Source organism: Manis javanica, chromosome 16 (assembly GCF_040802235.1).
Source record: "Manis javanica isolate MJ-LG chromosome 16, MJ_LKY, whole genome shotgun sequence".
Taxonomy (NCBI): domain Eukaryota; kingdom Metazoa; phylum Chordata; class Mammalia; order Pholidota; family Manidae; genus Manis; species Manis javanica.
The window spans coordinates 34,988,171-35,005,221 of record NC_133171.1 but is presented as its reverse complement, the minus strand read 5'-3'; the positions used below and the strand labels follow the sequence as shown (position 1 = coordinate 35,005,221).

The window sequence follows — 17,051 nt, the reverse complement described above, 5'->3', positions numbered from 1 at the left end:
GGAAGCGAAAAAATTGGAAAGCTCTATATTAATGGATTAAAAGACTCAGTACTGGTTACATGGCCATCCTTCTCAAATTGACCTACAGATTCAATGTCAATCAAAATTCCAGATTTTTAAAAGAAATTAAGAAACTTATTCTAAAATGTATGTAAAATGCAAGTGGTTTTGAGTCAGAAAAACAATCCTAAATGATGAATAACCTTGAATAAAGAACAACCTTAAGAAGAACTAAATTGGAGAATTTACACTGTCTGATTTTTACCTTTATTAAGCTATAGCAACCAAGAAAGTGTGCTATTGGTGTAGGAATAAACATACAGAATGGAACACAATAGAGTTCAGAAATAGACCATGGTCTATTACTTGGTCATTCGATCTCCAATACAAATGATTGAACTGAATAGGACAGGAAAGTCTTCAATAAATGATACTGGATCAACTGAATAAACAGAATAAAATGAACCTTGACCCCATCTCATCCCACATACAAAATTAGATGAAGCATAGATCTAAATATAAAAGCTAAACCTATAAGACTTCCTGAAGAAAACGTAAGAGAATATCTTCACAATTTATGGGTAGGCAAATTTTCTTACAACACAAAAACCAGTAGCAATTTTTTAAATGGACACATTATCTTTCACCAAAATTAAACATTTCTTTTCCTCAAAAGACACCGTTAAGAGTACAAGCCAATATTCAGAAAAAAATACTGTAAGAAATGACTCATATCCAAAATGTATACATATTTAAACTCCTACAGTATTACTCAGTCATAAAAAAGAATGAAATCTTGCCATTTGCAACATCATGGATGGACCTAGAGAATATCCTGCTAAGTGAGGTCAGAGAAAGACAAATACTGTATGATTTCACCTATATGTGGAATTCAAAAGACAAAACAAACAAACAAAATACAATAGAAACAGACGCATAGATAAGGAAACAAATTGTTGGTTACCAGAGAGGGGAGGAGTTGGGTGCTGGAGAAATAGGTGGGGGGTGGGGGGAATGAAGGGGTACAAACTTCCAGTTATAAGATAAGTAAGTCATGGGATGAAATGGACAGCATAGGGAATATGGTTAATAATATTGTAATAACTTTGCATAGTAACTAGTCTTACCAGGGGATTATTTCATAATTTATAAAAATATTGAATCACTATGATGTACACCTGAAACTGATAAGATATTATGTCAATTATACCACAATAAAAAAAAAACATTTTTAAAAATCATTTCTTGGCTAAAAAAAAACCTCCTAGAAATCAACAATAAAAAGGAAAACAATCCAATTTTTTTTTAATGGGTGAAAGTCTTTAACAGACACATTAAATAAGAAGATACAGAAATGGCCAATAAGCATTAAACTGTATCATCATTAGTCAGAGAAACGTATGTTAAAACCACAATAAAATGTCTTTTCATACACTAAAATGGCTAAAATTAAGATTGACAATATCAAATGTTTATGAGGCTTGTAGAGAAACAGAACTCATACCTTAATGATGGGAGTGAAAAATGATGTGACCACTTTAGAGAACTGTTACTTAGTTTCTTATAATGTTAAACAGCAATTCTTTATTTAGGTATTTAACCTAAAAGAAATGAAAATATACACACAAATAGAGTTTAATGATACTGATAGCAGTTTTGTTCCAAACTAGATTGTCCCAAACTAAAAATCCAAATTCTATCAACAGACCATTCTATTATAAACAAGCTGTGTAGTATAGTCATATAATGGGATAACAGACAGCAACAAAAAAATAATAAATTACTGCTATACTCAACAACATGAATCACTTTTAAATACATTCTATTAAAGGAAAGAAGCCAAACACAAAATAATACATAGAGCATGAGTCCAGTTATAAGAAGTCGCAAAACACAAAACTAATCTATGGTGTTAGAAATCAGGAAATATTTGCCTTTGATGGAAGAAATCAACTGGAAAGTAACACAAGTAACCTTGCTGGGTGATTAGAAAGATCCTACATTTTCAGTGATGATACTCAGTCTGGGCCATTTAACTGAAGGCTGGACAACTATATAAGGAGTTGCATGTAAATTACACCTCAATGAAAAACAATCAGTCCAATACCATCACTGCCATTTTGCAAAGTAGGCTGGCCCCTCTGGACAAAGAGCTGTAAAGGTCAAAAACTGTCAGTGAGACATTTTTGGTGAGTCATCACCAGGATGTGCTGTTTATGGCAACAATGTGTACTAATAAATGTTGGCTAACTTCCTCCCCCAAAGCCTCAAAATTAAGTTGTTCTGTTCCCCTACCAAAAACATCCTCATTATTTCTATGTAGTATCTAATTCCTTCAGAATTACTGGGCTGAAGTTAAATGTCTTAACTTTACTACATTCTAGATTGGCAACTATTAAATAGATGAAATGGAAAAGACATTAAATACATGTTACTGCCATGTTATCTAACCACTGAAGCTATGTTTCATAACTCTGTTTTATAGCTGTTCATTGGACATATGCCTAATATAATGCATATAAACTGAGGCATATCCAGTTTTAGCATTTACGTCAGTTACCTGGGTAGCTTGTTAAACACATGGATGGCCTAGCTGCAGCCCTACCCGACAGCTTCAGACTGTAGGGCAAGGGACCACACATTTAAAAAAGAAAAAAAGCTCCCCCTAGGCTAGTATATCATAGTACATCAAAATTCTAGAAATGTTGGTATAAGGCAATGAAAAAATAAGGAAACAAAAAGCAAAAGAGCCTCCTAAGGATCCTATGGTTCCTAGTTCCCAGGTCGAGAATTAGCAACATCGAATAGGAAAGCATTAACTCAAGAGAATCTCTACACGCAAAAATTTCTAAGGATTTGCTGCTCAAAGAGTGGTGGAGACCTTTAGCATCCCCACTTCTCAAACGTTAACATGCGTACAAATCACTTAATGTTCTTGTTAAAATACAGATTCTGATTCAGTAGGTTTGGTTTGAAGCCTAAGATTCTTCATTTCTAACAAGCTCCCAGATGATGCTTAAAGTCCACAGTCACTTGCCTCATGTCTAGTGAATGGGCCTTTAAAGAACATCGGAATATATGCCACATTTAAACATGGAAAATTGTTTTGGAAAAACTTAACTTTTTAATTCTATATAGATAGTTTCTACTGGATAACAGAGGCAACTACATTTAAGAGAATGTAGGAATTTAAACCAAGCTCACCTGTTAAAGTGGAATATACCCTAGGCTAGCTATGCACCAAGTTATAGATTTAACACTGCCACTAACTAATATAATTTTATACCTTCCTTACAGTGTTCTAATATTCAAAAGAAAAAAGAAAGAAAGGTGAAACTGGTGATCTGTAATCTTCAAGTATAGAAATAATGATGATCTGACCTCACGGAATTACTGTGAGCATGAAAATGTAGAGTTTCCAGTGCTTGAGACAATACTACTTCATTTAATCTTGGGAAGTGTTGAGGAAAATAGGCTTACTTAGGTAATATGGCTTGCCTGTCAAATGCATTGTAATAAGCAACAGACCCCAAACTTAAACTCAGGTTCTCTCACTCCAGAACTCTTTCCACTATCTTAAAAAAAACATATCAAGAGCCCCTTATGAGACATATTTTCAGATGCTGGGAATTCAGAAGTGACCAAACTAGATAAGAAATACGCTTTTATGTACCTTAGGTTCCAGTGACTAAATAAATGAGATAATTTCAGAGAGTGGTAAATGCTCCAAAGAAATGAAAACAGTAGCGGATAACTTGGGGCAGGGAGAGAGGAAGGGCTCCTTTAGCTTTGGAGGTCAGAGAAGACCTCTGAAAAGATGCCATTGGAGCAGACACTCACCTAAACTGTGGACAAACTTACCCTTCTGTGGATGGAGTAAATGTGGCTAGTTACACATGGAAAACGAAGAATGGCAGGACCACAGGTAATGTAGCAGGGACCACATGGAGTATGTTAAATTCAGAACCATTTTCCCTAAATGCAAAGTGAATCCAATAGGGAGGTTTTAAGCGTGGGTGAATCACAATCAGGTTTTCACATTAAGGAGATTATCCAACTTTCAAAATCAAAAGGCTCTATAAAATTTTAAGAACTACTTCTCAGAAAAAGCAGGAGAGATAAACTGATCAATCATTACCCTCTTTTACTTTTCATATCTCTTCCATTTCCCTACTTTTAGGTGTTGTATCCTATTCCACTGTCATTGTCTCTAATATTTTATTAAAATCAAAGTAAATACTTGTGCTTAAATTTCTGAGAATAGTAGATCCAAATGAAAGCAAACTCCTTGTCTCCTTAAAATTAATATTTCTTCCAGTGGACCCATGGTCAAGGCATGGGGATCAGCGAGAGGAATTGCCAGGAAAGTAATAAGAGCTTTCAAAATGAGAGACAGTGTGGAAAGATGCCATCTTAAAATCTCATTGTTGTGCTTGGCTATAAAACCTTCAAATAAACCTGAAAAATAAAAATAGTCCTCTCGTGAGACACCATCACTCATGCTTATTTATAGGCTCTGTCTTTGAACTAAATTATAAAACAGGAAAAGGTGTGGAAAATGAAATTCTGGTCCCCACACTTTTACACACGCACACACACACATATACACACACATCTATTGTGTTCTATATTCCTGACATTACAGTAGCAGAAGGAAGTATCAGTTGAGACAGAATTTAGAAGGGCAAAATGCTGGCAAACCAGTGAAAGAATTAAGAATGATGTAGAGTTTGGTTTGAGTTACTAAAACAACAGAACTACAGTCAGAACTTCTGGAATTCCATAGGTCAAATCAAGTTCCCCAAAATATGTAATGAATCAGTCAATGCCACCTGGACTGTACAGAACAGTTTATGGGTAAGTAACCAACTGACATTTGTCCCCATGTTTCTCCAAACCACCATCTAGTATGGTAGGCAGACAGGTAAAGCTCCATCTTAGACAGAGGCTAATGGATCCAAAGAAGCTCTTGTTTGACATATTGCAGAGTTTGCTTTCACACTGCACAGTGGGTGACTGCTTTCCTGACTCCTTTGTATGACTAAGTGGTGAAGCTCCATTCTAGCCACACAAGACAACGTGAACTGCAGTAACTAGGTTATCTTGTAGTTTGGTGAAGTGGCTTAAAATCCCATCTGGCCATAGCGGCTTCTAAACTTCAAGCCACAAAGGAATATACATGTCTGTGTAGTAATTCAAAACGAGACCAGTAAAAGCTATCCAAGGAACATGTAGCACAGTTCATTTTAGTCACCTGTGCCAGCAAACCCACTGGAATCAGGCCATGGGATTCTGTTGGTAATTTTAAGCTTTGCTTACAAATGTAGCCCTTTTTCTATCTCTGAATTCCTTTTATATTAACATATAGTAGCCTAATTTTTATTTCTTTTTCCTTAGCTCTCATGCGGATGATAAAGCACCATAAGTGTAAAGACATCAATTCCCAAATAAAATTTTAAACATCTAAGTCAAAGTCAAATTGCTCCCCAGACACCTAACCTTCTAATCTATCCATGACACACCAAACTAAGTGCTGCATAACAACCCATGAGATGTGAGTGCTGGTTCTCGATGTGCCTTGCTTGCCTATGTAGAAAACAAAATGTAAGCACATGCAAAGTCAAACAGCCATCCAGGACAATAAAGCCAAAATAAATAGCATAGACAAAAGAGGTGTCAGGGTGAAAGGAAATGGGTGGAAATGAGCAATGCATGTTCAAGTGATATGGATAAAATCATCAATAAACAACCCTAGCACCCCAACTGTGATTTCTAAATATCATTTCCCACTAAAAGGAAACTAGGGCTCTTTGGGGAAAATAGCAGATTCCAGATCTTGAGGACAGGAGATGGAGAAATCTTACCATTCTAAAAAAAAGGGAAGTCTCAAAAGCCACTGGGACTAGAGCAAAAGGACCCAAGAGCTAAGCTGAGGGGCTCCTGTTGGCTAAAGACGAATGCATTCGATCATTAAAATGACTACAATGGATTTAAGTGTAACAATTTACTAAACCTATGAGCTCATAATGATAAATATAACAAAACACCAGGGGTCACCTCTGGAGATTGCTAGGGGCAAATAAAGAAACGGAGTGAAGCCTTTATCCTACTTAGGAAGAGATTCCAGTATAATAAAACTGTTGATGAGGCAAAAGTTAACATATGCCAGAAGAATAACCGAATTAGAAAATCAAATTTTGCAACCCCTAATGGAACAATGGATCTAGGCAAGGATCACCAGTGCTGCTAATATTATTAGAGGGAAGGTTAGAGAGGAAGTTAGGACACGTACACTAGGCTTCAACACAACTGAACCCACTCATTCACCTTAGCATCAGTAAAGTAGAATAAAACACATGTTCCTCCTAGCATGACATACTAGGAGAAGCACATTTCCATTTATGAATTACTTTGGCCAAAAGTAAAATCTGCATTTACTCAAGCCTTCATATCTACCTCAGCTATAAGAAATTTGGGAATGTGTTAAGTGACACCACGAGGATGAAATCAGTGAAATATAGAAAGGGAAAAATTGTAGAACTAATAAATAAATGGCATGAAAACAGAAGTAAGGGGACTTAAGAGACATAGCAATTAAATGCAACTGTGGACCTTTTGGGGGATCCTGACTTAAACAAACTCCACAGAGGTATTTTTGAGACAATCAGAGAACACTGAACATGGACTGGATGTCAGATGATATTCACCACTTTAAAAAATTCACTGGGTATGACAGTAGCATGGTGGTGCTGTTTGTATCAGCTTTGTAAGTATTCAAAGAAGAAAAGGAATAAAAATAATAAAAGTAGTCACACAATGGAAGAAAAATATTTGTAACAAGTATGATCAACCAAGAATTTGTATCCAGAACACAAACTTTCTATCCTACATGTTTTCTAAGATGAATAGTAAACCAAATTTGTCTTGTCTTTTTCTTACTTTAAATCTTTTTAATGGTCAGGGTTTACTAAAAATATGTCACAAGTTCCTACATGAGGCTTAATGGCAGCAGTACACTCACAGACAATAGTGATGCCAACACCCAGCCATGGCAGCAAAGGAAGCAATATACTGAATAACTTTTTTCCATTCAAAAAAACATACTTACCTGGTTTGCAGTGTTTCTATTCTAGAATAACTAACCAAATTGGGGAGGGGGTGAATATACCTTACATGTGATATGCATAATGATAATAATGCAAAATAATTAGTGACACTACTTCTCCTTTTTAACAAATGCTGTTCCACTGGGCCATTCTCTAAAAATTCAAATTACCTGTTTTTCTTCATTAAGCTGCCCTGTTTCACATTTCCTAGTTTCAAATTAAACTAATTTAAAGTTGCCTAATTAATAAAATATCAAAATCTGTACCACTTTTATCAAAACCCAATGTTTATGCCTCTACTCAGCAATTTGAACCATATATTATATGAGTAGTTTTCTGATTTTTCTAACTTCATTTGATGAGTTCTAAAATTTGTGAAACTGTCAAGTGGGCACTGGAGAAGAGGATGGGGCCAATTCAGGACCTCCTGGAGAGTTTCAGAGACTTGGTCTAACCTGAATAATTCACTCCTAAACCATTCTGAGTTCTAAAAGGGCAAATTAATTCATTTACATGCATTTCATAAGCATTTCATTAACATTTCTTAACAGTAGCTATGATACATGAGAGGATTTCCTGGAAATGATTTATGGTACCTTGGGTCTCATATAACTGACATATACTGGGTGCTTTAATTATTTTTAAAGCTTCAGATCATTATTTTTCTAATTTGAATTATCATGGCTCTATGACTGCTATTGAGAAATAACCACTGACATATTACTTGATGTTATTTGCTAATCAGGAACAGAGCCTCCCCCCAAAATAATAATATTCCTGTAGTGAACACAAACTACTTAATAACTGATTTTACAGCATAATTTTGCTACAAATACAATAATTGTTCCTACTCTAAGGTAGTCTAAGTTCACAGGAGAAAATATAAATTTGTAAGACTAATGACACATCAATAAAGACAACATCTAAGCAGCATAATGAGTATAATTATGTTTCTGAATTGATAATTTTCCCCATTCAAGGAAAACAACTAATCATGAGAAATAAAAACACATGGCACTCACGTGGAACCCAAGAGAAGATGTAAGAAAAAATTAAAATTTGGAGTCGTTGACAGAGAAGCAAAATATTACCAAGGAAGAGACACAAAAAAATAGCCAAAGGTTAGATACAAACCATCACTATGACCTGATTCATTTTTGTACGTACAGTTCGCCATGATCTCTAAGAATATTTTGTACAAGAATGAGAAGTGCATGGTTTCCACAGCAAGAAATTTCTATAGCAGCTTATTGAAGCATGAGAAAACAAATGACATACACTCAAAAATTACTAAAATTATTTTTATCCATAGGTACACATATGTGTGCTACAAATCAATGAGTGAAAGCATTATGTGGCTTAAAGAATTTTACATTTGGTGCTGGTACCTTGATTCTGCTATCATATGAATTTAAGCAAGAGAGAAAGAAAAAAAATCATTTGGGGCTACTCTCTGGGACTTGGTTTCCGTTTCTAGAAGGAAGGGTTGGCCAGTCTGAGATTCTGTGAATATATGATAATCAGTAAAATCAATCTACTTGTATGTATTCTTTTTCTAAAACTGAAGTGTCATTGCATAGCCTGCTTTTTTAAAAAACACATGGTAGACATTTAAGAAACACGTCTAAGAGCTAAGATTTTATTCCAGTAGATAAAATGCCAAAGCATAGCGTTCATTAAGTATACTGTATAGAGTTCATCTTGTAGTAAAATAAAAGATGCCTTCATTTGTATTAGCCATGATTACTCTCATCCACATAAACTTTCCTTGTCTGAACTCCTTATAACCAATGACTTCTACTACTTCACTGTTTTATGTGCAGAAGAATTCTCTCTCTAATTAGTTAAGTGTGCTTGTCAACGCAGGGCTGGTATTCAAACCCTAGGCCACCAATCACTAGCCTGAACAAGTTCTCAAACCTTGTTAGCCACAGTTACTTCATCTGAAAAACCAGTATGATGCACAGTCCCTCTAGGACTGATATAAAGATTAAATGAGAGTAAAGAAAGCTCTGGCATACTTACATTTCATTCTTCATCCTCCCAAGATCCCTAATTATAAACAGCAAAGTATCTTATCTATATCTTTTGTACGTCACAGAGCCCTTTATGATGCTAAGCCCACAGAAGTCACTTAAATATTTCCTGCTTCATTGACTCCATGAACATTTATTGAAAACCATCTGTATCAGGGTTTGGGATAGGCATGAGGAGAAAACAAAAATAAAGAAGAATGTCATGGCTCTTTCATTGAAGATTTTTTAATCAGCTAGACACCATGTATTAAGAATATTAGAAGTATGAAGTAATTTTAACATAGCTTGGAGTAATTGTGACTGGAGGTTGACCAAAGTATTTAAAAACAAATAACAAAAATGCATAGTAACTTAACAGGAGAGAGTTTAGGCTATGGCCATTGTTTATCTCCGTAAAAGAAAATGTCTCTTGGAAATAAACTTTAATGGGAAAAATATGAATATCTAATTGGAAACCTGTTTTCTTTTTCTTGGAGCAGGAATCACAGGAAAAACATTGCAGAGATTCAAGTTCCATGATAAAGGAGAAAAAAACAAAATGGGTTTCATAGATGGGATGAAATCATGTTTCCGTGGAAAGCTTAACTGCTTTGTTGCAGCCCAACTTAAGTTGGTAATTTTGGTTAATTTCAACTGCAAAAATAAATTTGGCCACTGAAAAAATTTACCCATCCTATCAAGAAGTAATTCTCAAATAATATCTAAATACATGGAAAGCATCTCACTGGATTAAAGACATCTTTTTAAGTTTCTTTAATCATTACCAACTTCACCTGGCAAAGACAGCATTTAAATTGGAAACAAATCCAATGAACTAAATTGTGCCAGAACAAACAGAATCTAGAATACGGTTGTTCTCTGATTCTAACGTTGGAGCAAGAACAGGGACAAGGACTTCCTCTGTTACAGACTAGCAGAGTCTGTGGGTTTAATAGCTTTTACTGAATCATGATAACCAAAACAGACTCAATATCCTATCCCAAACAGTCAAGGCTATTTTTTTTGTTTCATTTCGATGAATTTTTTCCAAATTAGAGATCCATTTAATCATTAGCATATGTTTGTTAGGCTACAAATAAAACATCAAAATATTTATGCTTTATAGTAACGATTTTTAAAATATTTTGTTCCACAGTTCACATTTATTAAAGGTTTTACCCTTATTTAAGGACCTCAGTGTTCTAACAATGGATTGGCTCCAGCCCTTGAAATTGCTTCCTATGAATTTCTTTTGCATGACCCCATGCTTTTAGACACAATAAAAATGAAGAGCCAAAGTACGGCAAACATACCTGAACAATCAACTCTGACTGAGAACGGTCCATTCATGCAATCTTGATCAGCTCTGGACCATATCCAAGGGCTCACTCACTCTCATTTTTATTTTTTTTGGGGGGGGAGGGAGTTAGGGCTTCAATATACCTTTTTTTTTTGGTACCATTAATCTACAATTAAATGAAGAACATTATGTTTACTAGGTTCCCCCCTTCACCAAGTCCCCCCACATACCCCTTCACAGTCACTGTCCATCAGTGTAGTAAGATGCTGTAAAATCACTACTTGTCTTCTGTGTTGCACAGCCCTCCCCGTGCCCCCCACACACACTATACATGCTAATCGTAATGCCCCCTTTCTTTTTTCCCACCCTTATCCCTCCCTTCCCACCCATCCTCCCCAGTCCCTTTCCCTTTGGTAACTATTAGTCCATTCTTGGGTTCTGTGATTCTGCTGCTATTTTGTTCCTTCAGTTTTCCTTTGTTCTTATACTCCACATATGAGTGAAATCATTTGGTACTTGCCTTTCTCCGCCTGGCTTATTTCACTGAGCATAATACCCTCTAGCTCCATCCATGTTATGGAGGTTCCTCAAAATGCTCAAAATAGAAACACCATTTGACCCAGGAATTCCATTTCTAGGAATTTATGCTAAGAATGCAGCACTCCAGTTTGAAAAAGACATATGCACCCCTATTTTTATCACAGCACTATTTACAATAGCCAAGATATGGAAGCAACCAAGGTGTCCATCAGTAGATGAATGGATAAAGAAGATACGGTACATATACAGAATGGAATATTACTCAGCCATAAGAAGAAAACAGATCCTACCATTCACTCTCGTTCTTAACTGAAGTTCAACCACCTGCGCTTTATCCATATGACAATTCCAAAACTGGGAAACTTACATTTCGGTTCTCAAAGGCTCTTCTTCCCTTGACTCATTTCCTTGCTTCGTCCTTTCTCTTCCCTTCATGGCCAGTCTTCATTGCTTTCCTGCATTTGCTCACCTCCTGCTAATGCTTCATCCCCCTGCCATCCAGGATCTGACTCCAGCACTCTATTGAAGCCGCTCCGAATGATCTCCACGTGCCGGGGATGCACTAGTTACAACTTTTTCTTAACTTCCCAGCATTTGACTCATACAGACGCCTTTTAAATTGAAACTTTCTCACTAAGTCTTCCTTGACACCACTCTTCCTGGGTGTGACTTATTTCAGACTCTCTGAGAGACCCTCCTTCTGTCCTGTGTGTGTTTAGGTTCCTGAGGCTTAGCCAGAGCCTCAACTTTCATTATGCCGCAAATTTTTACTGGGAAACCTCACCCTCCCCTAGAGTTGTGACTACTACTTAGATACCACTGAATCACAAATTCTTATCTCCAGAGCATACTTAACTCTTTCATTCAAGAGTCCGTTTTAAATAATTATATCCAACAGATCTGATGAACATCAACTTTAAAATAGCCAACCTACATCTCAGTTTCAACAAATCTCGAAGTGACCTCAAAATCTACTCCTAAAAAATTGCTATTCTCTTTTTATTCCGTATTCAAATAATGACTGTACAATTTACCCAAGTATCCTAAATGAGAACCATAAGTGCCTTCCCAAAGCTGTTTTCTGTCCATCCTCCCTCACAACTAATAACAAAACACTCAAGATTCTATTCTATATCTATTGTCACAGTTACAGGCTGTGGCTTTATCATCTCATACACACTCCACCCATATCACTGAAATAGAAGCAGAAGAAACATTTGATAATTTCAACACTCATTATTTTGAAATATGAAACACCCATTCATTATTTCAAAAGAAAAAGGCAAGTTCTTTTTAGTATGATAAAACCAAAAACTTTTAGTGAACATAATAGTTTATAATGAAACGTTAGAATTTTTATTTTAATAAAGCCAGAAATAATACAAGGATGCCTACAATCCCTTCTATTTAGCACTGTAATAGATATTATCTAAGAAAATAAGATAACCTAAATTATAGGTTTAAGAAGGAAATGAAATTGTATTATTAGGAAAAATTTAAATTTAAAACCTACATAAAAATAACATATCAGCAATGCTGTTGCATATAAAACTAAGCTTTTAAAAATCAAATACCATCCTCTTATTCTAGCAATAAAAATTTTTTAATATATTTTTGAAGATATTATTCACAATGGCAATAAAAATAAGGGCATGTCTAAAGTGAATAGGACAAAATCACAATTGTAGGACAAAAAAGTTCTAAATATATGGAAAAATAGGTGCATTCATATTACAAGATGAGTATCAGAAAAGTGACAGATTTTCCCTCAAATTAATCTGTATATTAAATGTAACTCTCATAAAAACCCAGATGTTTTGAGTGTAAGTATGAAAACTTTGTAAGATGAACACGAAATTCAAATGGAAGAAAACCAGGCCAAAATTAGCCAAGACTATTTTGAGGAAGAAAAATGAGGAATGAAATTAAACTACAAGATATAAAATTTATTGAAAAACTATAGTAACTATAAAAATTTAGTACTAACAAAAGTTTAGACTAGAACAATGGGTCTGAATAAAGTCACAGAAACAAACCCATCTATATATGGGAATTTGTTATAAGAGAGAAATGGCATTATATATGAATTGTGAAAAGCTGAACTAATGAATAAATGTGTTGTGAAAATTGATAATCATATAAGGGAGAAGAAATATGGATACAATTGTGCTGCTATTCATTCACACCATATACTAAAGCCAAGTACAGATGGATCAAAGACCTTAATGTGGAAAGCAAAACTTTAAAACTTTTAGAATATATATAGGATATCTAACATTGGGTAAGGAGGAAATGGATATTTTCATAACAAAAGGCATCATGAAGTTAAAAAAACAGACCTAATCTGGAATAAAGTATTTACCGTGTATATGTCTAACCAAAGATTGGTACCCTGGATATATAAAGAAAGCCTATGTTAAATAAGAAAAAATATAAATAATCCAATAGGACACTGGGTGAAGATTATAAACAAGAAACTTAAATAAGCATCCTAGATGTCCAACATGAAAATATGAACAATCTTCATAATAGGAAAATATAAACTAAAGTAAAATACCATTCATACCCCCAAAAATACATTAACAACAAAAGTTAAAGAGGATTTAGTAAAATAGGAATTCATGCTCCTAAGGAGAGAATATACTGGTACAGCCATTGTGAAGAGCAATTTAGATGTTTAGTAAAGTTGCAAAAAGCATATCCTATAATATCATGATTCTATCTCAGGCAATACGTATATAATCTATATGTATCTGCAGTATTATTTGTAACTGGGGAAAAAATGGAAATAGACTAAATTTCTATCAATAAGAGGATGAATAAATAAACCCAGGCTATTTCAATACACATGGATGTTGTAGATTTATGTGTACCAATATAATGTTAAGTGAAAACAATAAAGTTCCAGAAGGAAATAAATAATATATCATCTATATAAATTTCAGAATTTACACAGTGATATATGTATGTTAGTTCAGGGAGCATACATATATAATAAAAGTACAAATATATATATTGGAATAATACAAGTCCCTGAATTTACTGCTAGAAACCATGACATAGTGGAAAAATACAGGCTTTCAATTAGAACAGGTTTGAATTCTTAATCTATTATTTTCTGTGTGACTTAAAACAATATTCTTAGTCTCTCTGTATCTCACACTCCTCTCTAAAATCAGGAATAAATCTACCCTATGTACCTTGAAGGATTGTCGTGAATCCTAAATGAAATGGCATCAAAAAAAGCACCTTGTAAAGTCTCCAACCCACTGTAAGAACCCAACAGGTAATATTTCCTCATTCCTTCTCAAATTTTTTAAGACCTAGATTTTCAAAAATGTGTGTAGAAAAAACAACAGATTGCTGTAGTTGAAAAGAACTCCCTTTTCCTGAATATTCATTGTGCATTATCTGAAAATTTTAAGCAGGCTTGTATCACTTTCCTGTAAGCTAATATATATTCATGTATATGTGTTTATCTCCTAGTTGCCTGACTAGCCGTGAGTTCCTAGAAGGTAGAGTTTAGAACTACTGATCCCCTAAGCCCCGCCAGGCTCTGCATGGTCTAGGTTGTCAGGTAGATATTTCGATGGCTCACCCAGCACTGGTAAGACATTCAGTTGTTGTTATTCACAATGGTGATAGATTTATGCTAATTATCTTCATTCTGAGATGACTTCTTTGGGGGTCACAGATCAGTGGAATGGTTGGCTAGGACAAAGTGTAAAGAATGTGCCTGTGGAACAGTGGCCACATGGGACCTTCTGCCACACTAGAGGCCATGCTCCAACCAGCAAACCAGGCCAGCCCAGATACCACCCAACCCCACAGAGAAGACCAACATTATTATTTGGGGAATAGTTTAAGAAAATTCATATTTTAGCTTTAAAATTGTAAACCAAATAGAGCCAAAAGGTCATACAACCAAATATAAAAACAGCAAAAAGATATTCATCCCTTGCTCACACACACATAAATTTCCTTTGGCCAAAGATATCTTTTAAAACCCAGTGCACATTAGGATGACTCAGAGAGGCACTTAGAATCCCATTCTCTCTCTTTTTATTCTATTTTCTGTTATCCAAATAATTCCCACTGGAACCGTCAACAGATGAAGATTACAGTCAACCTCACACAGATGCAAAGCTCTATAGCTGCACATAGCCAATGCCAGGTCAGCATTCTTCACCGCCTCTAAGGGAATATTTCAGTTCAATTCCCATCCCTAACCACCTGTATAGACTTAGGGTTATATTTTCTTGACACATCTTTTTACCCAGGCCAAAACATAACACATGAGGGCTAAAACAGGCTTTTCCACAGTTTGCATTTTTAAATAAAACACTGAAAAAAATTTGAGATCTTTGCCTCAATCTCTTTTATATTTTTAAAATAAAGAGATAATTAGTCTTTTCTTTCTGAAAATTAAGTACATGATAAAATTAATTTGCATATTTAGAAGGTGAGTCCTAATTACATATTCCAAAACAACATACCAGTATTTCCTATATTAAGCATACATATATTAAGTGGTACACATGTTCTCCAAATGTGTGAGTTCTTATAAAAATATAGCAGTCCATATTTTTAAGGAACTTTTTAAGGTGCGGCATTTAAGTGCTAATTATAAAATGTACCGTTTGAAAATAAGAAGAAATAGTGTTAGAGATGAATGCTTTCAAATATGATAGAAGTGTGATTGAGGGTTTAAAGTAAAATTTCTATGATTGGACAATATATGAGTTTCACTGAATGGTGTCCTCTATCTAGATAATTGGACCAGCAAATGATGAGGATCCATTTGGTGGGGTCCCCCTGCTGGGTCATCTGAAGCCCAACTACAAATGAAGTCAAGGCTTTCTTTCTCTCAGTTAACCACCAGGTTTGAACTGTGGTTACCCAGACCAACTGTGGACAATGAACAGCAGTGACCATGAAGGGTTGACTTTTTTCAAAGACTGAGAAGATTATTCATTAAATTCATTTAACAAACAAGAAACTCCCTAGAAAGAGAAAAAGAAAAGGAATGGCCCTTAAAATAAACCAAACTGAAAGCCCTTCTGACCCGATTTCGTTAACAGATAAGCTGGAGATCAATGGGGTTATGTAGTCTACCAATATTAAATACAGTGACAGAGCCACTATCAAAACCTAGGCCCACTGGTTCCCAAAACAGTGTCCTCCCCAATATACCATATGGCCTCCCTTAACCAGGGGAAGGTTTAATGGTATTGCTCTAGAACCAGCCCAGAGGGGTCAGCCCATGGCTTGAACGCAAAGGTGTCTATCCACATCCATGATCCAAAGGCACCTTAAGAAAATGCCACCCATTCCTGGACACTGAGCAGAATCATCCGGCTCCAGTCCTGGCACTACCAAAGCATCAGATATGTGATCCTCCTGGTCACTGGGCCTCTCTGATTACTGAGGGCCCCCAATATATACACAGAGATGGGAGGCCAATTCTACTCACATCTGTCATGAGGGCTAAATGTGACAACAAAAGTTCAAGAGTTTTCCATATTGTGACACACTATACAAAGTATTAAATATTCTGTGTCCCCAAATGAGAAGATACTCATTCCTTGATCTGTCCTATAAATTATATGAATACAATTCAGCACCTTTTTCTTTAAAGATGAATGCATTAAAAATACTGATAGAATACTAGCTTGGTATAAAAATATTAGAAGGTACCCAAACTTTTCTGAGGTGACTTATTTTCAAAGTACAGAGAAAATGCATTAGATGAATATCCAGTAATCTAACTGTTCTCCAACATTACTTCAGGCATAAAAGTAGTTCACTGTAAAAAAGAAACTATAAGAAAAACATCAGAATAACTTCATGAAAGTTCTCATCTTGTTCTTAGTACTTTCCCAACACTTCTCCAAACTGAAAGCTTTTCCTTAACTATGTTATAAAATCACCACATGGGTCATTATTGCTGTAGATCTACAAGGTAACAGCTCCCTCTTGGAAATAAAATGTGCCCCCTGTTCATTTCAATCGCAGAGAAAACACCCAGTAGTTTCTATCACATGAGCACCATTTTAAAATAATTTCTATTTTCCTTGTATGAAATAGGGG

General features: G+C 35.3%; 1 protein-coding gene across 1 annotated transcript in view; it reads right to left on the bottom strand.

The window, feature by feature from the left end:
• COL21A1 (collagen type XXI alpha 1 chain) overlaps positions 1-17,051 on the bottom strand; it is a 172,464-nt gene that overhangs the window by 129,216 nt on the left and 26,197 nt on the right. Inside the window, exons 2-3 of the mRNA XM_073225228.1 lie at positions 3,862-3,975; positions 1,505-1,601 (exon numbers count right to left, since the gene is read on the bottom strand). The gene's annotated coding sequence lies outside the window, so the exon portion shown is untranslated. The remainder of the gene's footprint in view (positions 1-1,504; positions 1,602-3,861; positions 3,976-17,051) is intronic.